The sequence below is a fragment of the Mustela putorius genome, unplaced genomic scaffold (assembly GCF_011764305.1).
Source record: "Mustela putorius furo isolate JIRA1106 unplaced genomic scaffold, ASM1176430v1.1 tig00003866_pilon_pilon_pilon, whole genome shotgun sequence".
Classification (NCBI taxonomy): Eukaryota; Metazoa; Chordata; class Mammalia; order Carnivora; family Mustelidae; genus Mustela; species Mustela putorius.
The window spans coordinates 1,963,256-1,984,114 of record NW_025422018.1 but is presented as its reverse complement, the minus strand read 5'-3'; the positions used below and the strand labels follow the sequence as shown (position 1 = coordinate 1,984,114).

Genomic DNA, 20,859 nt, shown 5'->3' with positions numbered 1-20,859 from the left:
GGCTAGCTGTGACGTAAAGAGACTGGTCGATCTGGAGCGGCTGCGCTGGGCGCGCATGCGCGGCAGGCACCCCTTCGCGGCTAAAGGGGCTAGAACCGGAAATGCTCCGGCTGCCCTGCGGCCTCGCTAGGTAAGGTTGGCAGTCAGTCTTTCAGACGGTCGGGTTTACGGTGGATAGAAGAGCTGTCCTGAAATATGAGACAACTGGTAGGCTACTCACTTGACAGTCTGGAAAACTGTCTTCGTTTCTATGAAGGGTTTAAGGCGATTTTAAGGGGCGCCTGGGTGGCTCAGTCATTAGGTGGCTGCCTTCAGCTCAGGTCGTGATCCCGGGGTCCTGGGATCCAGCCCCGCGTGGGGCTCCCTGCTGGGCGGGGAGTCCGCTTCTTTCTCTCCTGCTCCCGCTGCTTGTGTTCCCTCTCTCGCTGGGTCTCTTTCTGGCAAATAAATAAATAAAATCTTAAAAAATATAAAATGATTTTAAAAGTTCAAATGTTTAGGGGCGCCTGGGTGGCTCAGTGGGTTAAGCCGCTGCCTTCCGCTCAGGTCATGATCTCAGGGTCCTGGGATCGAGCCTCGCATCAGGCTCTCTGCTCAGCGGGGAGCCTGCTTCCTCCTCTCTCTCTGCCTGCCTCTATGCCTGCTTGTGATCTCTCTCTGTCAAATAAATAAATAAAATCTTAAAAAAAAAAATTCAAATGTTTAAATTTTGACAGAGCAGCACTGGAAAAAAAATCATTACCCAGTTTAAGCACACTTTACACCTCTGTGTTTATTCCATAGATTTTCATAACTGTAATGAAGGTGTATGGTGCTTTGAGAAATTGAACTCCGTTCTTTATTTTGGTGAATTGCTATTATTATTTGTATAGCAACTTATATTTAAGATATCTCATACTTTTTATGCAATGCATTGATTAAAGGAGACATCTATAAGGTTGGAGTGATCCACTGAGAAGACTGAGATATTTAATAAGGACTTAAAACGAACTACACCACAAACTTAGATACTGTTTTTTTTTTTTTTAAAGATTTTATTTATTTATTTAAGCGGGGGTGGTGCAGAAGGATAAGAGAGTCTGTCTCAAGTGGATTCCCCACTGAGTGGGGAGCCCCATGTGGGGCTCATTTCAGGACCTTGAGACCATGACCAGACCCCAAATCAAGAGTTGGATGCTTAATACAATGAGCTACCCAGGCACCCCTAGATCTTCTGCTTCTAAATGGAAAAAACTCTTTCTTCTACATTAATGGATATATTAAGTTTACATAAGTTTGCCTACCTGCAAGCTATAAAAAACTATTTAGACAAAAGTCAAAATTTCCCCTTCATTTCTAGAAATTCGTCCTTAAAGATTATATGTGATAATACTTGAGCAGTGGTTCAGGGTCCAGTCTTCCTATTAGACTTGCTTTTACTGTTGAGTTTTTCAGAGATTCATATAATTCACTATTAATTGTGGGGCTTTTTGGAAGGTATCCTTTATTCCATTTATATCAGGTATTATACTGACTTGTTAAAAAACACAATTTTTCTTCTTTTGTTGTTTTTATTTTAATTCCAGTGTAGTTAACATACAGTGTTATATTAATTTCAGGTGTACAATATAGTGATTCAACAATTCCATATATCACCCAGTGCTCAACATGACAACACCAATTTCACCTATAACCCCCATCCCTCTCCCTTCTGGTAGCCATCAGTTTATTCTTTATAGTTAAGAGTCTATTTCTTGGTTTCTCTCTCTCTTTTTTTTCCTTTGAGCATTTGTTTTGTTTCTTAAACTCCACATTTGGGTGAAATCATATGATACGTCTTTCTCTAACTTACTTTGTTCAACATTATACTCTCTAGCTCGATCATATTGTTACCAATGGCAAGATTTCATTCTTTTTTATGGCTGAATAATATTCCATTGTATATATACCACTCCTCATTTATCCATTCATCAATCAGTGGACAGTTGAGCTGCTTCCATTATTTGGCTATTGTATATAATGCTGCTATAAACATCCTGGTGCATGTATCCCTTTAAATTAGCGTCTTTGTATTTGGCTGGGGGGTTAAATACCCAATGGTACAATTGCTAGATCGTAGGGTAGTTCTGTTTATAACTTTCTGAGGTTCTATTTTAACTTTTCTAACTATTTTAATTTTTGAAGTTCTATTTTAACTTTTATAGTTCCCCAGAGTAGCTGCACCAGCTTGCATTCCCACCAACAGTACAAAGGGGTTCCTTTTTCTCCACATCCCTGCCAACATGTTTCTTGTATTGTTGATTTTAGCCATTCTGACAGGGGTGGATGGTATCTCATTGTAGTTTTGATTTGCATTTCCCTGATTTTAAGTGATGTTGAGCACCTTTTTATGTGTCTTTTGGCCGTTTATATGTCTTCTTTAGACAAATATTTGTTCATGTCTCTGACATTTTTTAATTCGAGTATTCTTTTTTGGAGTTGTTGAGATTTATCAGTTCTTTATATATTTTGACTACTAATGCTTTATCAGACATGTCATTTGCAAATATCTTCTCTCATTCCTTAGGTTGCCTTTTAGTTTTGTTGATTATTTCCTTTGCTGTGCAGCAGCTTTTTATTTTGATGTAGTCTCAGTAGTTTCTTTTTGCTTTTGTTTCCTTTGCCTCCAAAAGCATATCTAGAAAGAAGTTGCAGCCAATGTCGAAGAAGTTACTGCCTATGTTCTCTTCTAGGATTTCTATGGCTTCAAGTCTCACATTTAGGTCTTTCATCCATCTGAAATCAATTTTGTGTATGGTGTAAGAAAGTGGTCCAGTTTTATTCTTTTGCACATAGTTGACCAGTTTTCCCAACGTTTGATGAAGAGGTTCTTTTTTCCCTTTGGATATTCTTTCCTGCTCTCTCAAAGTTTAATTGACCACAAATTGTGGGTTTATTTCTGAGTTTTCTTTTCTGTTCCATTGATTTATAGGTCTATATGTGCAGCAGTATGATACTGTTTTGATCACTACAGCTTTGTAATATAAATTGAAGCCTGGAATTGTGATGCCTCTAGCTTTGCTTTTTTGGTTTGTTTTGTTTTTGTTTTTTAAGATTCCTTTGGCTATTTGGAGTCTTCTGTGGATACTTATAAATTTTAGGATTGTTTATTCTAGCTCTGTGAAAAATGTTGGTGGTCTTTGATAGGGTTTGTATTAAATGTATAGATTGTTTGGGGTGCTATAGACATATTAATAGGATTTGTTGTTCCAACCCATGAGCATAGAATGGCTTTCCATTTCTTTTTGTCATCTTCAATTTCTTTCATCAATGATTTATAGTTTTCAGAGTACAGTTCTTTCACTTCCTTAATTAGGTTCATTCGTAAATATCTTACTATTTTTGATGCAATTTTGAATGTAATCTCTTTCTGCTGCTTCATTATTGGTGTATGGAAATGCCACAGATTTCTGTACATTGATTCTCTATCCTGATACTTCACTGAATTTATCAGTTCTATCAATTTTTTGGTGTAGTCCTTCTGGTTTTCTATATCTAGTATCATGTGATCTGCAAATAATGGAAGTTTTTCTTCTTCCTTACCAATTTGGATGCCTTTTATTTCTTTTTGTTGTCTGATTGCTGTGACTAGGACTTTCAGTACTATGTTGAATAAAAGTGGTAACAGTGGAAATCCTTGTCTTGTTCTTGACCATAAGGGAAAGGCTCTCAGTTTTTCCCCATTGAGGATGATATTACCTGTGCATTTTTCATATATGGCCTTAATTATGTTCAGGTATGTTCCCTCTAAATCTACTTTTTTGAGGGTTTTTATTATGAATGGCTATTGTACTTTGTTAAATGCTTTTTCTGCATCTATTTAAATGATTAAATGGCTCTTCTCGTTTCCCTTATTGATGAGATGTATCATGTTGATTGATTTGTGAATACTGAACCATCCTTGCACCTAGGAATAAATCCCACTTAATTGTGCTGAATGATTTTTTTTAATGTAATGTTGGATTTTGTTTGCTAGTATTTTCTTGAGGATTTTGCATCTAAGTTCATCAGGGATATTGGTCTGTAGTTCTCTTTTTTTGTGGTGTTTTTATCTGGTTTTGATACCAGGGTGATGTGAGCCTCCTAGAATGAATTTGGAAATTTTCCTTCCTTTTCTATTTTTTAGGATAGTTTGAGAAGATTAGGTATTAACTCTTCTTTAAATGTTTGGAAGAATTCACCTGTGAAGCCATCTGGTCCAGGACTTTTTTTGTTGGGATTTTTAAGTTACTGATTTAATTTCTTTGCCGATTATCAGTCCATTCAATTTTCTATTTCTTCCTGTTTCAGTTTTGATAATTCATGTTTCTAGGAATTTATCCATTTCTTCTAGGTTGTTCAATTTGTTGGCATATAGTTTTTAAATATAATATTCTCCTAAAATTGTATTTCTGTGCTATTGGTTGTTATTTCCATTTTCTCATTTGTGATTTTATTTATTTGGGTCTTTTCTCTTTTCTGAAAATTAATTTTCAAAATGGCAATTAGTACATACCTATCAATAACTAATTAAATATAAATGTAAAAGTGCTTCAGTCAAGACACAGAGAGGCAGAATGGATAATAAAAGGACGCCTACAAGAGACTCACCTCAGACCTAAGGACGCATACAGAGACCAAAAGTGAAGTGATAAAATTACATTCACTATGCAAATGGAAGTGAAAAAAGCCAGGGTAGCAATACTTATATCAAGACAAAATAGACTTTAAAAATACAATTTAACAAGACACAAAGAAGGGCATTATATAGTGTTAAAATGATCACTCCAGTGGGAGGATATAGCAATTGTAAATATCTATGCACCCAACACTGAAGTACATATATACATAAAGCAAATATTAATGACATAAAGGGAGGAATTGATGGTAATATAATAATAGTTGGGGGCTTTAAAAATCCACTTATACAGTAGATAGGTCACTAAGCAGAAAATCAATAAGGAAACAGTGTCTTTGAATAATATACTGGATCAGATGGACATAACAGACATATAAAGAACATTCTATCCAAAAAGAACACATTGTTTTCAAGGATAGATCTCCAGGATAGATCACATGCTAGGCCACAAAACTAGTCTCAATAAACGTAAGAAGACTGAAATCAGGGTGCCTGGGTGGCTCAGTGGGTTAAGCCTTTGCCTTCAGCTCAGGTCATGATCCCAGGGTCCTGGATCGAGCCCCACATCGGGCTCTCTCTTCAGCAGGGAGCCTGCACCCCCACCCCCCTGCCTGCCTCTCTGCATACTTGTGATCTCTGTCTGTCAAATAAATACATAAAATCTTTAAAAAAAAAAAAAAGAAATAACAACTGACACCACAGAAATACAAAGGATTACAAGCAAATATTATGAGAAATAATATGCCAGCAAACTGGACAGCTTAGGAAAAATGTATATATTTCTTTTTAAAAAATTATTTATTTGACAGAGATCACAAGTAGAGAGGCAGGCAGAGAGAGAGGGGGAAGCAGGCTCCCCACTGAGCAGAAAGCCCGATGTGGGGCTCGATCCCAGGACCCTGAGATCATGACCTGAGCTGAAGGCAGAGGCTTTAACCCACTGAGCCACCCAGGCACCCTGAGAAATGAATATATTTTTAGAAACATACAATCTTCCAAAACAGAACCAGGAAGAAATAGAAAATCTGAATAGACCAATTACAAGTAATGAAATTGAAGTAGTAATAAAAAAAAAACCTACCAAAAAATAAAAGTCCAGGACCAGATGGATTCACAAATGAATTCTACCAAACATTTAAAGAAGATTCAATGTCAGGATGCCTGAGTGGTTCAGTTGGTTAAGCATCTGCCTTTGGCTTAGGTCATGATCCCAGGTTCCTGGTATGGAATCCTGCATTGGACTCTGTGCTCAGTGGGGAGCCTGCTTCTCCCTCTTTCTCTGCCGTTCCCTCTACTTGTATGCTCTCTCTCTTTCTGATAAATAAAATGAAGAAGGAGAAGGAGATGATTCAATGCCTATTCTCCTCAAACAATTCCAAAAAATTAAAGAGGAAGAAAAGCTTCCAAATACATTCTATGAGGCTAGCATTACCTTGATTACAAAACCAGACAAAACACCACAACAAAAGAAAACCACAGGCCAATGTCCATGATAAGCAAAGATGTAAAAATCCTGAACAAAATGTTACCAAACCATATTCAACAATACATTAAAAGGATCAGTCACAATGTTCATGTGGGATTTACTTCTCAGCTATAACAATGGTTCAATATTCACAAATCAATCAATGTGATACACATTAACAAAATGAAGGATAAAAAAATCATTTTATCATCTCAATAGAAACAGAAAAAACATCTGACCAAAATTCAACATCTGTTCATTATAAAGATTCTCAAGAAAATGGGCTTTGAGGGAAGGAATCTCAACATAATAAAGGCCACAATGAAAAAACCACACCTAACATCATACACAGTGGAAAAAACAGAAAGATTTTCTTCTACGATCAGGAACAAGACAAGGATGTTCTTTCTCTTCACTTTCATTCTCCATAGTACTCAAAGTCCTAGCCATGGCACTCAGACAAGGGAAAGATGAGGCATCCATGTTGGTAAGGAAGAATTTAAATTGCCGCTATTTGCAGATGACAGGGTACTTTATGTAGAAAGCCCTAAAGACTACCAAAAAACTATTAGAATAAGTGAATTCAGTAAACTTGCAGGCTAAAAATTAATACCCAGAAATCAGATGCATTTCTATATACTAATAAGAGAGTAGTGGAGAGAGAAATTAAGAAAACAGTTCCGGGGGCGCCTGGGTGGCTCAGTGGGTTAAAGCCTCTGCCTTCGGCTCAGGTCATGATCCCAGGGTCATGGGATCGAGCCCCGCATCGGGCTCTCTGCTCAGCGGGTAGCCTGCTTCCTCCTCTCTCTCTGCCTGCCTCTCTGCCTACTTGTGATCTCTGTCTGCCAAATAAATAAATAAAATCTTAAAAAAAAAAAAAAGAAAACAGTTCCATTTATGGTTCCACCAAAAAGAATAAATTACTTAGGAATAAGCTTAACCAAGGAGGGGGAAAACACATACTCTGAAAATTGTAAAACATTGATGAAACAAATTGAAGACAGCACAAATAAATGAAAAGATATTCTGTGCTCATAGATATTAATATTGTTAAAACGTCCCTGTGCCCAAAGCAATCTACAGAATCAATGCAATCCTTACCAAATTACCAATAGACTTTTTCATAGAATTAGAGCAAATAATAAAATTTGTATGGAGCCACCAATGACCCCAAGTAGTGAAAGAAATCTTGCAAAAGAAAAAAAAAAAGGCTAGAGACATCACAATTCTAGATTCAAGAGACATTACAAAGATGTCACAATCAAAACAGTGTGGTACTGGCACAAAAATAAACACATACATCAATGAAAGAGACAGAGAATCCAGACACAACCCCACACTTATATGATCAATTGATCTATGATGAAGAAGGCAAAAATATCCAACGTGGAGAAAACAGTCTTCAATAAATGGTGCTAGTGCACTGGACAGCCACATACAAAAGAATGAAACTGGACTGGTTTCTCAAACCATACACAAAAATAAATTCAAAATGGATTAAAGACCTAAATGTGAAACCTGAAACCATAAAATTCCTAGAAGAAAATATAGGCAGTAATTTCTCTGATTATCTGCCATAGAAATATTTTTCTGAATATGTCTCCTGAGGCAAGGGAAACAAAAGCAAAAATAAACTATTGGAACTACACCAAACTGAAAAGCTTTTGCATAGAAATGGAAACCATCAACAAAACAAAAAGGTAACCTACTGAATGAGAGAAGATTTTTGCAAATGATATATCTGAAAATGGGTTAATATCCAAAAAATATGAGGAACTTACACAAGTCAACACAAAAAAAAACAAATAATCCATTAAAAATGGGCAGAGGACCTGAACTGACATTTTTATATAGAAAACATCAGGGGCACCTGGGTGGCTCAGTTGGTTAAGCGTCTGCCTTCAGCTCAGGTTATGATCCCAGGGTTCTGGGATTGAGTCCACATCGGGTTTTCTGCTCAGCAGGGAGTCTGCATCTCTCTCTGCCCCATCCCCATGCGCTCACACTCTCTCTCTCTTTTCTCACTCTCTCTCTCAAATAAATTAAAAAAATCATTAAAAAAAAAAGAAGAAGACATCCAGATGGCCAATAGACACATGAAAAGAGGCTCAACATTACTAATCATCAGGGATATGTAAATCAATGAGTCATAATGGCTAAAATCAAAAAGACAAGAAATAACAAATGTTGGCAAGAATAACAAATGTGGGGCGCCTGGGTGGCTCAGTGGGTTAAGCCGCTGTTTCAGCTCAGGTCATGATCTCAGGGCCCAGGGATTGAGCCCCACATCGGGCTCTATGCTCAGCAGGGAGCCTGCTTCCTCCTCTCTCTCTGCCTGCCTCTCTGCCTGCTTGTCATCTCTCTCTGTCAAATAAATAAATAAAATCTTAAAAAAAAAATAACAAATGTTTGGTGGTTGGGTTGTGGACATTGTGGAGGGTATATGCTATGATTGCTGTGAAATGTGTAAGCCTGTTGATTCACAGACCTGTACCCCTGGGGCTAATAATACATTATTAATATATATATATTACATACATATATTATATATAATATATTGTATATTACATATAATACATATATTATTATATGTTAATATTTTTTTTAATGTAAAAAGAAAAGATAACAAATGCTGGCAAGAGAAAAAGCACAGGCACACTTTTGGTGGGAATGTTAATTGGTACAGCAACTGTGGAAAACAGCATGGAGTTTCCCAAAAAAATTAAAAATAGAAAGTGTATGATCCAGAGGTGCCTGCGTGACTCAGTTGGTTAAACATTTAACTTTTGATTTCAGCTCAGGTCATCATCTCAGTGTTATGAGATCAGGCTCTGCATCAGTATGGAGCCTGCTTAGGATTCTCTGTCTTCCCCTCCCTCTGCCCTCTGCCCCTCCCCCCGCTAACACTCACAGTCTCTGTCTCTCAAATAAATAAATAAATCTTAAAAAAAAAAAGAAATAGTGTAAGATCCAGTAATTCCACTACTGGGCATTTGCCTAAAGAAAATAAAACACTAATTTGAAAAGATATATGTACCCCTCTATTTACTGCAACATTATTTACAATAGCCAAGATATGAAAGCAACCCAGTGTCCGTCAATAGATTAATTGATAAAGAACACACACACACACACACATACACACACACAGGAATATTATGTAGTCATAAAAAAGGATGAGATCTTGCCATTTGCAATAACATGGATAGACATAGAAAGTATTATGCTAAATGAAATCTGAGAAAGACAAATAGCATATGCTTTCAGTTAAATATGGAATCTAAAAAGCAAACTGAATGAAGAAACCAAAAGCAGAATCGGATATATAAATACAGAGAACAAACCAATGGTTGCTAGAGGGGAAAAGACTGAGGGATGTGCAAAATGGATGAAAGGGAATGGAAGATACAGGCTTCCAATTATGGTAATCATCAAATAGAAGGTATAGCATAGGGAATATGTCAATAATATAATAGCATTGTATGGTGACAAGAGGCAGCCACATTTCTAGTGAACATAGCATAATGCATAGTGTTGTTGAATCACTATGTTACATACTTGATACTAATGTACTAATATTGTGTGAACTATATGTAAATAAAAAGTAAATAAAATTTAAAACCAAAAATTCTAAAATTTAAATGGAGAGGCAAAAACCCCAGAATAGCCAACACAGTATTGAAAGAAAAAACAGAGTTGGAAGTTAGATACCATCTGATATCAGGAGTTATTTTAAAGCTACAGTAATCAATACAGTGAGGTACTGGTGAAAGAACAGATAAGAAGATCAATGGAAAAGAATGTAAAGTCCACAAATGAACCCACCTTAATATAGTCAACTGATTGTTGACAAAGGAGCAAAGGCAATACAATGGAAGAAAGATAAGTCTTTTCAACAAATAGTGCTAGAACAGCTAGATAGCCAAGTGGGGGAAAAAAAAAAAAAAGGTGAACCTAAACATGGACCTTTCGACCTTCACAAAAATTAACTAAAAATGGATCATAAACCTAAAAATAAAAACCAAAAACTATAGACCTCCCAGCCAGTAACATTGCCAGAGAAAGACATACCATGGTTTCACTCATGTGGAATTTAAGAAACAACAACCAAAAAATGACCAAAGGAAAAAAGAGAGAGACAAACCAAGAAACAGACTCTTAACTATAGAGAACATAGTGATCATTTCCAGAAGGGAGGTGGGTGGTGTGGTAGGTTAAGTAGGTGATGGAGATTAAGGATTGCATTTGCAGTGTGCACTGGGGGATATATGGAAGTGTTGAATCACTATATTATACACCTGAAACTAATATTACACTGTATGTAAAAAAACTGGAATTTTTTTTTTAAGATTTATTTATTTATTTGAGAGAGAGTGAAAGAACATGAGGGAGAGGCAGAAGGAGAAGCAGACTCCCTGCTGAGCAAGGAGCCTGGCACAGGCTTTGATCCCAGGACTTCAAGATCATGAGGAATTTAAATAAAAACTTTCAAAAGATTTATTTTCTGGTTTTTTTTTTTTGCAGTTCTTTGTTTCTTTTCTCTAGCTCTCTTTTTTTGTGATTGGTGAGTATAGTATTTTGTTTGCCTTTCTTTCTCTTTTTGTGTATCTATCATAGTTAATGGATTTGTGGTTACCATGAGGTTCATATTTAGCATTATAAGTAAATAGCAGCCGATATTAATTTGATGGACATTTAAGTTCAAACACATTCTTTAGCAACAATAAAACAGAAAAAGCAAAAGATTTTTTCGGGGTGCCTAAGTGGCTCAGTGGGTTAAGCCTCTGCCTTCGGCTCAGGTCATGATCTCATGATCCTGGGATTGAGATCCGCATCAAGCTCTCTGCTCAGCAGGGAGCCTGCTTCCCCTCTCTCTCTGCCTGCCTCTCTGCCTACTTATGATCACTGTCTGGCAAATAAATAAAATCTTTTTAAAAAAAAAGATTTTTTTCTTTTTTAGTTTTCTCCTTGTCTTTTTCTACTCCTTTCTTCACATTTTATGTATATGTTGTCATATTTTACATCCTTTTATTCATATATTTCTTATGTCCAGTTAACAGCCATTTGTTTTCCATTTAAAGAAGTTCCTTTGGGGCACCTAGGTGGCGCAGTGGGTTAAAGCCTCTGCCTTCGGCTCAGGTCGTGGTCCGGGGTCCCGGGCTCCCAGGGTCCCAGGGTCCTGGGGTCGAGCCCAGCATCGGGCTCTGCTCGGAGGGGAGCCTGCTTCCCCCTCTCTCTCTGCCTGCCTCTCTGCCTACTTGTGAGCTCTGTCTGTCAAATAAATAAAATCTTTTAAAAAATGTTTTTGAAAAGTTCCTTTAACATTTCTTGGAAGCTTGGCATAGTGATGGTAAACTCCTTTATCTTTCGTTTGTCTGGGAAACTATCTCCTTTGCAGGTAGCTTTTTATTTCTCTCTTGCTTCTTTTAAGATTTTCTCTTTGTCTTTAACCTTTGGCGTTTTAATTATTATCTATTGCCATGTGGACCTTCTTGGGTTCAACTTGTCTGGAACTCTCTGTGCTTCTTTGGCTTGAATGTTTATTTCCCTTCCTAGGTTAGGAAAGCTTTCAGTTATATCTTCAAATAAATTTCCTACACCTTTCTCTCTTTTCTTCTGGGATCCCAATAATGTAGATGTTTGTTCATTTGGTGTTGTCTAAGGGATCTCTTAATCTAGCCTCCTTTTCTTTCCGTTCTTTTCTTTTTTTTTGTTGTTCAGGTTGTGTGCTTTCTTTCTTTATTTTTTTTTTAAGATTTTTAAAAATTTATTTATCAGAGAGAGAGAGAGAGGGCGAGCACAGGCAGACAGAATGGCAGGCAGAGGCTGAGGGAGAAGCAGGCTCCCAGACCAGCAAGGAGCCCGATGTGGGACTCGATCCCAGGATGCTGGGATCATGACCTGAGGCGAAGGCCGCTGCTTAACCAACTGAGCCACCCAGGCGTCCCGGTTGTGTGCTTTCTATTCCCTTGTCTTCCAGATCACTGTTAAGTTCTTCCACATCCTCTAATCTTTGATTTCCTCTAGTTTTTTTTTTTATTTCAGTTATTGTATGCTTCAACTTTGATTGATTTAATTTTTTTTCTCTTTATTGAAATGTTATTGAGTTTTTCTAATCTTTTCTCCAGCCCAGTGAGTAATGATCTTATGATCATTACTTTAAATTCCTTATCTCTGTTTCATTTAGGTCTTTTTCTGAGTTTTTTTTCTTGTTCTTTCTTTTGGAGCATATTCCTCTGTATTTCCATTTATGTAACTTTCTGTGTTTGTTTCGTGGATTAAAGCTACTTCTCCTTGGGGAGGGTATGTGCTTTGGTGAGTGCTGTGAAGTGTGTAAACCTGGTGATTCACAGACCTGTACCCCTGGGGATAAAAATATATGTTTATAAAAGATAAAAATAAAAAAAAGAAAAAAAAAGCTACTTCTAAAATTTAAGGATTTGTGCATGGAATCCTCTTTGTAGACTGTGTATGCTTGATGACTGTTTCTGGCTGGCTGGAGTTGTGGCTGTATATGCTAGTCTTTTACACTGTGGCTTTTTATAGAAAGAATACCAATAAAAAGAATAATAGAAGAAAAAAATAATAAAAGAAGAAAAGAAAATGGAAAAAAGTAAACAAAAAAATTTTTTTTATTTTTTAATTTGACAGAGAGAGTTAGGGAGAGAGGGAACACAAGGGGTAGTAGGAGAGGGAGAAGCAGGCTTCCCACTGAGCAGGGAACCCGATGCGGGGCTCAATCCCAAGACTCTGGGATCATAACCTGAGCCAAAGACAGATGCTTAATGACTGAGCCACCCAAGCACCCTAAAAGAAGAGAATTTTAAAAAGAGAACAAGTGGGGCACCTGGGTGGCTCAGTGGGTTAACCGCTGTCTTCGGCTCAGGTCATGATCTCAGGGTGCCGGGATCGAGCCCCACATCGGGCTCTCTGCTCAGCAGGGAGCCTGCTTCCTCCTCTCTCTCTGCCTGCCTCTCTGCCTACTTGTGATCTCTGTCTGTCAAATAAATAAATAGAATCTTTTAAAAAAAAAGAGAGAGAACAAGAAAGAAAGGAACAAAGCCAAAAAGAAAAAAATGACAAGACAAATTTTCAAAGTAAAATAAAAGTAATAATAATAAAATCCCCACAAAACTGCAGCTTGTTTTCTGTGCCTCAACATCTCAAGGCAACTGATGCGGGCTTGTGTTCCCTGAGCTCTCTGGGGTCAAAGGCTTACCATAAGCCAACCCTACTGGGTCTGGACTTTTAAGGTGGAAGGGGAGAAAGTGTTCCCGCAATTGCTCAGTGCTTTTTAACCATGGCTCTTTTTCCTGTGTCCCAGCATGCCCAGGGCTGGTATGGTCTTGTAGATCCTGGGCTCCCTGAAGCTGCAAGCTTATCGAGATGACTGGACCCATATGTTCCATAGTCTGGACCCTGCTGTAGTCTACACTCTCAAGGTGGGGTCGCAACATAAACTATATTGTTCTGCAGTCCCTCTGACTTGAAGAGATTTCCCACAACTCCTCCGGTGTTTGGCAGATTTCTTGTGTGTCTTTTATATGCCAGTTGCTTTTGTGAACTTAGGGGTTTTTTCCAAGCCCAAAGACAGAGGTGTCTGTTCTTGGTCCCTCAATATTATTGTTCCCCACTACTGTTTGCAGTGTTGGGAGTGGGGATTTCCTTTATTACTGTCTGTCTGTCTCTCTTGTCTTCTGGCCATTCTCTCTGTCTTTGGTAGTTCAGTCAGCCCTTAATTCTTTTTCATGTAGAATTGTTGTGTTAATAGGTGTAAGTTGGTGTGTTCAAAGTCTTCCTCTGTTGCCATCTTGGATGGGAACCTCCTGTATTTTAAATTTTATTTTCAGTTCTTCTCTGCTGGTATATAGTAAAGCAATTGACTTTTATGGTTTAAGCTCGTATCTGCAGCCTTGCTATTATTATCAGGAACAGGAGATTTTTTTTTTTTGGTCAATTCTTTTGGTTTTCCTACACGGCTGATCATGTCAACTGGGAAAAAAGACAGTTTCATATCTTCTTTCTCAATTTGTATACCTCTTATTTCCTTTCCTTGCCTTGTTTGCATTTGCTAATACTTGTACTGTGATATTGAAAACTCGTGGTGAGGGGGAACAACTTTGCCTTGTTACTGGTCTTAGCGAGAAAACTTATACTAGGTTCATACCATTAAGTATTATTAGATATAGGCTTTTTTGTAGATGTTCTTTATTTATTTGAGGAAGATACCTTCTATTCCTAGATTATTGAGAATTTTTAGCATGAATGGGTGTTGGATTTTGTCAAATACTTTCTCTTTATATGTTGAAATGATCATGTGGTTTTTCCCTTTTTAGCTTGTTAGTGTGATGAATTACATTAATTGATTTTTAATATTGAACCTGTTTTGCATACCTGAGATAAATCTCACTTGGTAGTGGTTTGTAAATCTTGTTTGGTTCAATTTACTAATATTTGTTGAGGATTTTTACATTTATATTCATGAAAGATATTGAGCTATAATTTTTTTATTTTTATTTTTTTAAATAGAAGTCCGTTTTATTTATTTATTTATTTTAATAGATTTTTATTTATTTATTTTTTGACAGACTGGGATCACAAGTAGGCAGAGAGAGGAGGAAGCAGTGTCCCTGCTGAGCAGAGAGCCCCATGAGGGGCTCGATCCCAGGACCCTGAGATCATGACCCGAGCCGAAGGCAGAAGCTTTAACCGACTGAGCCACCCAGGCGCCCCAGAAGTTAGTTTTATGATAGAAAAAAAGGAATATTGTAGATAGAATTTCATTTAATTTTAAATGTATCTATCCAACTTTTGGGAAATAAGAAATAAATTTTATAGGCCTTGCATCATATTAAGGTAACCTAATTTTGCACACTTAAAACTTATATTAGGAAATACCCACATGTTGACCCTCTTGAACTCATAATGTTCATTTAGTAATCAAAATGTAAAAGGCATTTTATTTATTTGTCATCATTGAAATTGAGCTCTTTTTTTCTTTTATCCTTTTTATCCTCTTTACCCATTTCTCCCACCCCTCACACTTTGTCTCTGGCAACCACCTATCTGTTCTCTGTATCTGTGAGCTTGTTTGTTTGTTTCTGTTTGTCCTTTCTGTATTTTGGGATTCCACATATAATAAAGATCACATGGTACTTGTCTTACTCTGACTTATTTCACTTAGCATAATGCCCTGTAGGCCCATCCATATTGCTATAAGTAGCAAGATTTCTTCTTTATTATGTGTAATTTTCCATTGTATATACATACCACAGTTTCTTTATTCTTTCATCTATCAATGGATACTTGGGTTGGTTTTATATCTTCTTTATATCTTTATATATATCTTTATATATTGTAGATAATGTAATAAATGTAAGAGTATAGATATCTTTTAGAATTAGTTCTTGTGTTCTTTGTATAGATTTCTAATAGTGAATTACTGGATCATATAGAAGTTCTATTTTTAAGTTTTTGATGAACCTTCATACTGTTTTTTATAGTGGTTTACCAGTTTACATTTCAACACAGCATACAAGGATTTTCTTTTCTCCGTATCCTTGCCATCACTTACCTCTTGCCTTTTTGATAGTAGCTGTTCTTACAGTGTGATGTGATAGCTCATTATATTTTGTTTTAAGATTTTATTTATTTACTTGACAGAGAGATAACACACGTAGGCAGAGCAGCAGGCAGAGGGAGAGGAGAAGCTGGTTCTCCACTGAGCAGGGAGTGCAATGTGGGGCTTGATCCCAGGACCCCAGGATCATGACCTGAGCCAAAGACAGAAGCTTAACTGACTGAGCCATCCAAGTGCCCCTCTCATTGTGTTTTTTATTTCATTTCCCTAATGACTAATGAAGTTGAGCATCTTTTATTGTGTCTTTTGACTATCTCTGTGTCTTCTTTGGAAAAGTGTCTATTGAGATCTCCTGCCCTTTTTTTAAATTGGATTGTTTGTTTTTTGTTCTTGAGTTGTATGTGTTTTTCATATATTTTGGATATTAATCCTGTGTTACAAGTATTTTCTCCCATTCAGTAGGTTGCCTTTCCATTTTGTGAATGGTTTCTTTTGTTGTGCAGAAGCTTTTTAGTATTTAGTAGTCCCACTTACTTATTTTTGCATCTGTTACTTTTGCTTTGGTGTCAGATTCTAAAATACTCAACAAGATCTATACCAGAGAGCTTACCACATGTTTTGTTCTAAGAGTTTTATGGTTTCAGGTCTTACATTAACATCTTTAATCCATTTTGAATTTATCTTTTGTATAGTATAATATACTGGTTTAGTTTTATTCTTTTGCATGTTAGGATTTCTGAGCACCATTTAGTGAACAGACTCTCCTTTTCCCATGATATATTCTTGCCTCATTTGTTATAAATTAATTGGCCATGTAAATGTGAGTTTATTTCTGGGCTCTCTATGTCTCCGATCTGTGTCTGCTTTTATCCCACTACCACACTGTTTTAATTAGTATAGCTTTGTAATAGAGTTTGAAATCAGGGAGTGTGATGATGCCTCCAGCTTTGTTCCTCTATCTCAAGATTGCTTTGGCTACTCAAGGTTTTTTGTGGTTCCATACAAATTTTAGGATTGTTTGTTCTGTTTCTTTGAAAAATTCCATTGGAACTTTGATTGGAATTGCACTGAATCTCTAGATTAATTTGGCAAGTGAGGACATTTTAACAATAATCAGTCTTCCATCCCATGGGCACAGAATATCTTTCCATTTGTTTGTGGCTTCAATTTCTTTTATTAATGCCTTACAGTTTTTAGATTACAGGTCTTTCACCTCCTTGGTTAAATTTTACTCTTAGGTTTTTGCTTTTGTTATTGTCTTTTTTTTTTTAAGCAATTATAAACAAGGTTGTTTTTATTTCTCTTTTGGATAGTTTATTATTAGTGTATAGAAGCATAGCAGATTTTTATTATTTTAAATATTTATTTATTTATTTATTTAGAGCATGAGCAGAGGAGGGAGGGGCTGAGGGAGATGGAGAGAGAGAATCTTACGCAGACTTCACATGAGCGTGGAGTCAGACAAGTAAGGCTTACTCTTACCTAAGAGTAAGCCAAAATCAAGAGTCAGACACTTAGCAGACAGAGCTACGAAGGCACCCCAGAAATAACAGATTTTTGGGTATTTGTTTTGGATCTTACAGCTTTACTAAATTTGTCTGTTAGTGCTAACAGTTTTTTCTTGGAGCCTTTAGGGTTTTCTATGTATTAAATCATGTCCTCTGCAAATAGAGACAATTTTAGTTCTTCTTTTTTCTAATTGTGATACAATTTTTTTTCCTTCCTTGATTGCTGTCGTTAGAATTTCAAGTATTATGTTGACTAGAAGTGGTGAAAGTGGACATCCTCATCTTCTTCCTGGTCTTAGAGGAAAAGCTTTCAGTCTTTCATCATTAAGTATGATGTTAGCTGTGACCTTGTTATATATGGCCTTTCTTATGTTGAGGCATATTCCCTCTATACCCACTTTATAGAGAATTTTTATCAAAAATGGGTGTTAGCTTTTTTCAAATGCTTTTTCTGCATCTATTGAGATGATCAATGATTTTTATACTTCATTTTGCTAACATAGTCTATCACTTTTACTGGTTTGTGGATGTTGAATCATCCTTGCATCCCTAGAATAAATGCCTCTTGATTATGGTATATGATCCTTTTTATATATTGTTGGAATTTGGCTTGCTTATGTTTTCTTGAGGTTTTTAATGTTTATCACAGATATTCAGCCTGTAACATTGTGGCATCTTTTTCTGGTTTTGATACCAGAGTACTGCCTCATAAAATAAGTTTGGATGAATTCCCTCCTCTTCAGTTTTTAAAAACAGCTTGAGAAATGTTGGTGTTGATTCTTCTTTGAATGCTTGGTAGAATTTATCCCTGAAGCTGTATGTTCTTGGGCTTTTGTTTATTGGGAGGTTTTTGGCTACTGATTCAGTCTCTTTACCAATTATCAGTTTGTTTAGATTTTTTATGTCAGCATGATTCAGTCTTGGTAGAATGTATGTTTATAGGAATTTATCCATTTCTTTTAGGTTGTCCAAGTGCTTGGCATGTACTTGTTCATAGTAGTGTCATATGATCCTTTGAATTTCTGTGGTATCCAATTGTAATATCTCTTTCATTTCTTACCTATTTGAGGAATCTGTTTTTTCTTGATGACTTTTGCAAAAGTCTTGTTACTTTTGTTTATCCGTGCGAAGGACAACATATTAGTTTCACTGATCCTATTGTCTTTTTAGTCTCTATTTCATTTATCTCTGCTGTAATCTTTTTTATTTCCTTACTCCTACGTCTTTTTTTTTTTTTTTTTGTCCTTTGAGGTGTAAAATTAGGTTATTTATTTGAAACCTCTTTTGTTTCTTGAAGTAGGCATTTATCACTGTGAACTTCACCTTAGAATTGCTTTGGGTGCATCACACAAATTTTGGTATGTTAGATTTCCATTTTCATTTGTCTCAAGGTATTTTTTTCTTTCTCTTTTGATATTTTCTTTGCCTCATTAGTTGTTCAGTAGCATGTTGTGTAGTCTCCACCTGTTTGTGAATTTTTGAGTCTTTGTGTAATTAATTTCTAGTTTATACCATTGTACTTGGAAAAAAACTTTGACATAACTTCACTTCTCCTAAATTTATTATGATTTGTTTTCTCTTCTAACCTATGATCTATCCTGCAAAATGTTTCATCTGTGCTTTAGAAGAATATGTATTCTGTTGCTTTTGTATGTAATGTTCTATGTATATCTGTTAAATCCATCTAATCTAAGTTGTCATTTAGGTTAGTGATCCTGTATGATTTTTTTTATCTGTATGATTTATCCATTGCTGTAAGCAGGGTGTTAAAATCTCCTACTATTATATTACAGTCTATTGCTCCTAAAGACCTACTAATATTGGCTTTCTATATACTTAGCTGCTTCTTTTGGGTATATAAATATCTACAAGTGTTACATCCTCTTAAGGGATTGACCGCTTTATCATTATGTAAGTCCCATCTTTCTCTCTTATTACAACTTTGTTTTAAAGTCTTTTTGTCAGAGGTGCCTGGATGGCTCAGTTGGTTAAGCGTCAGCCTTTGGCTTGGGTCATGATCCCAGGGTTCTGGGAACGAGCCCTGTATTGGACTCCCTGCTCAGTGAGGAGTCTGCTTCTCCCTCTCCCTCTGCTGCTCTGCCTCCTTGTGCTCTCTCTCTCTCTTTCTCTGTCAAATAAATAAAATCTTTTTTAAAAAATGTCTTTTTGTCTGTTTTAAGTATAGCTACTCTATCTTTTTTGTTTGTTTCTATTAACAGGGACTATCTTTTCCATCCTCTCTCTTGGCAATCTGTTTGAGTCCTTACATCTAAAGTGAGACTTGTGGAGAACATATGGATGGGTCTTGTTTTTTGTTTTTGTTTTTTAATCCATTCAGCCAGTCTATGCCTTGATTGAATAATTTAGTCTATTTGTATTTAAAGTAATTGTTGATAAGTGTGTGCTTATTGCCATTTCATTATTGTTTACTGGCTAGTTTTGTATTTCTCGCTTTCCTTTCTTCTTTTGCTCTCTTCCCTCATGACTTAATGACTTCCTTTAGTAGTTTACTTATATTCCTTTCTCTTTGTCTTTTGTGTAGTTGTTATAGGTTTTTGTTTTGTTATTACTATGAGGCTTATGTTTGAAAACTTAGAGTATATTTTAAGTTGATAACAATTTTAAGTTTGATTCCATCTGAAGCTCAACATCTTTACTCTTACTACTAATGGTTTATATTTTTGATATCACATTTTACATTTTTTTTTTTTTTTTTTTTTTTAAGTAACCTCTACACCCAATGTGGAGCTTTAACTCACAACCCAAAGATCATGGGTCACATGCTATACTGACTGAGCCAGGCTGCTGGCCCACATTTTACATCTTTTTATCTTGTGTGTCCCTTATCCCCTAACCAATTAATTGCAATCATGCTTTTTTTTTTTTTTTACTAGTTTTGTCTCTAAACCTTTATAACTGATTAATCTACTATTTTGCCATGTATTTACCTTCCCAGTGAGATTTATTATGTCATCCATTTTCTTGTTACCAATTAATGCCCTTTCTTTTCAGCTTAAAGAAGTCCCTTTAACATTTCTTAAGACTATTTTAATGGTGATGAAATCCTTTAGCTTTTGCTTGAGATTATGGAAAACTATCTCTTCTTCAATTCTGACTGGTAACTTTGCTGGGTAGAGTAAAAATTTTTTTAATTTTATTTTTTATTCCAGTGCAATTAACATACAATGCTATATTGTTTTCAGGTAATACAGTATAATCACTCATCAGTCCTCTACTTTCTTCATGTTCATAAAGGTGAATGTACTCTTAATCCCCTTTATCTATTACAGCTTTTATCGCCCCTCCCCCAGCTCCTTTCTGGCAACCCTCAGTTGGTTTTCTAGATTTAAGAGTATCTTTTTTTGGGGCGCCTGGGTGGCTCAGTGGGTTGAGCCGCTGCCTTCGGCTCAGGTCATGATCTCAGGGTCCTGGGATCGAGTCCCGCATCGGGCTCTCTGCTCGGCAGGGAGCCTGCTTCCCTCTCTCTCTCTGCCTGCCTCTCCATCTACTTGTGATTTCTCTCTGTCAAATAAATAAATAAAATCTTTAAAAAAAAAAAAAAAAAGAGTATCTTTTTTTGTCTTTTTTTCTTTGTTCATTTGTTTTGTTTCTTAAATTCCACATATGAGTAAAATCATATGGTATTTGTCTTTCTCTAACTGATTTTGAA

The 20,859-nt window shown here is 36.3% G+C and overlaps 1 long non-coding RNA gene across 5 annotated transcripts in view; it reads left to right on the top strand.

Moving 5' to 3' along the window:
• Nucleotide 1: 1 nt before the first annotated feature.
• The window catches only part of LOC106005373, a 91,390-nt gene continuing 70,532 nt past the window's right edge, over nt 2–20,859 (top strand). For 3 of the 5 annotated variants that reach the window (XR_006602388.1, XR_006602386.1, XR_006602390.1), the window contains exon 1: nt 91–207. This is a non-coding gene — a long non-coding RNA (uncharacterized LOC106005373). Of the gene's footprint in view, nt 208–20,859 lie in introns of all 5 variants that reach the window. The other 2 variants (XR_006602389.1, XR_006602387.1) reach the window with 1 other exon arrangement.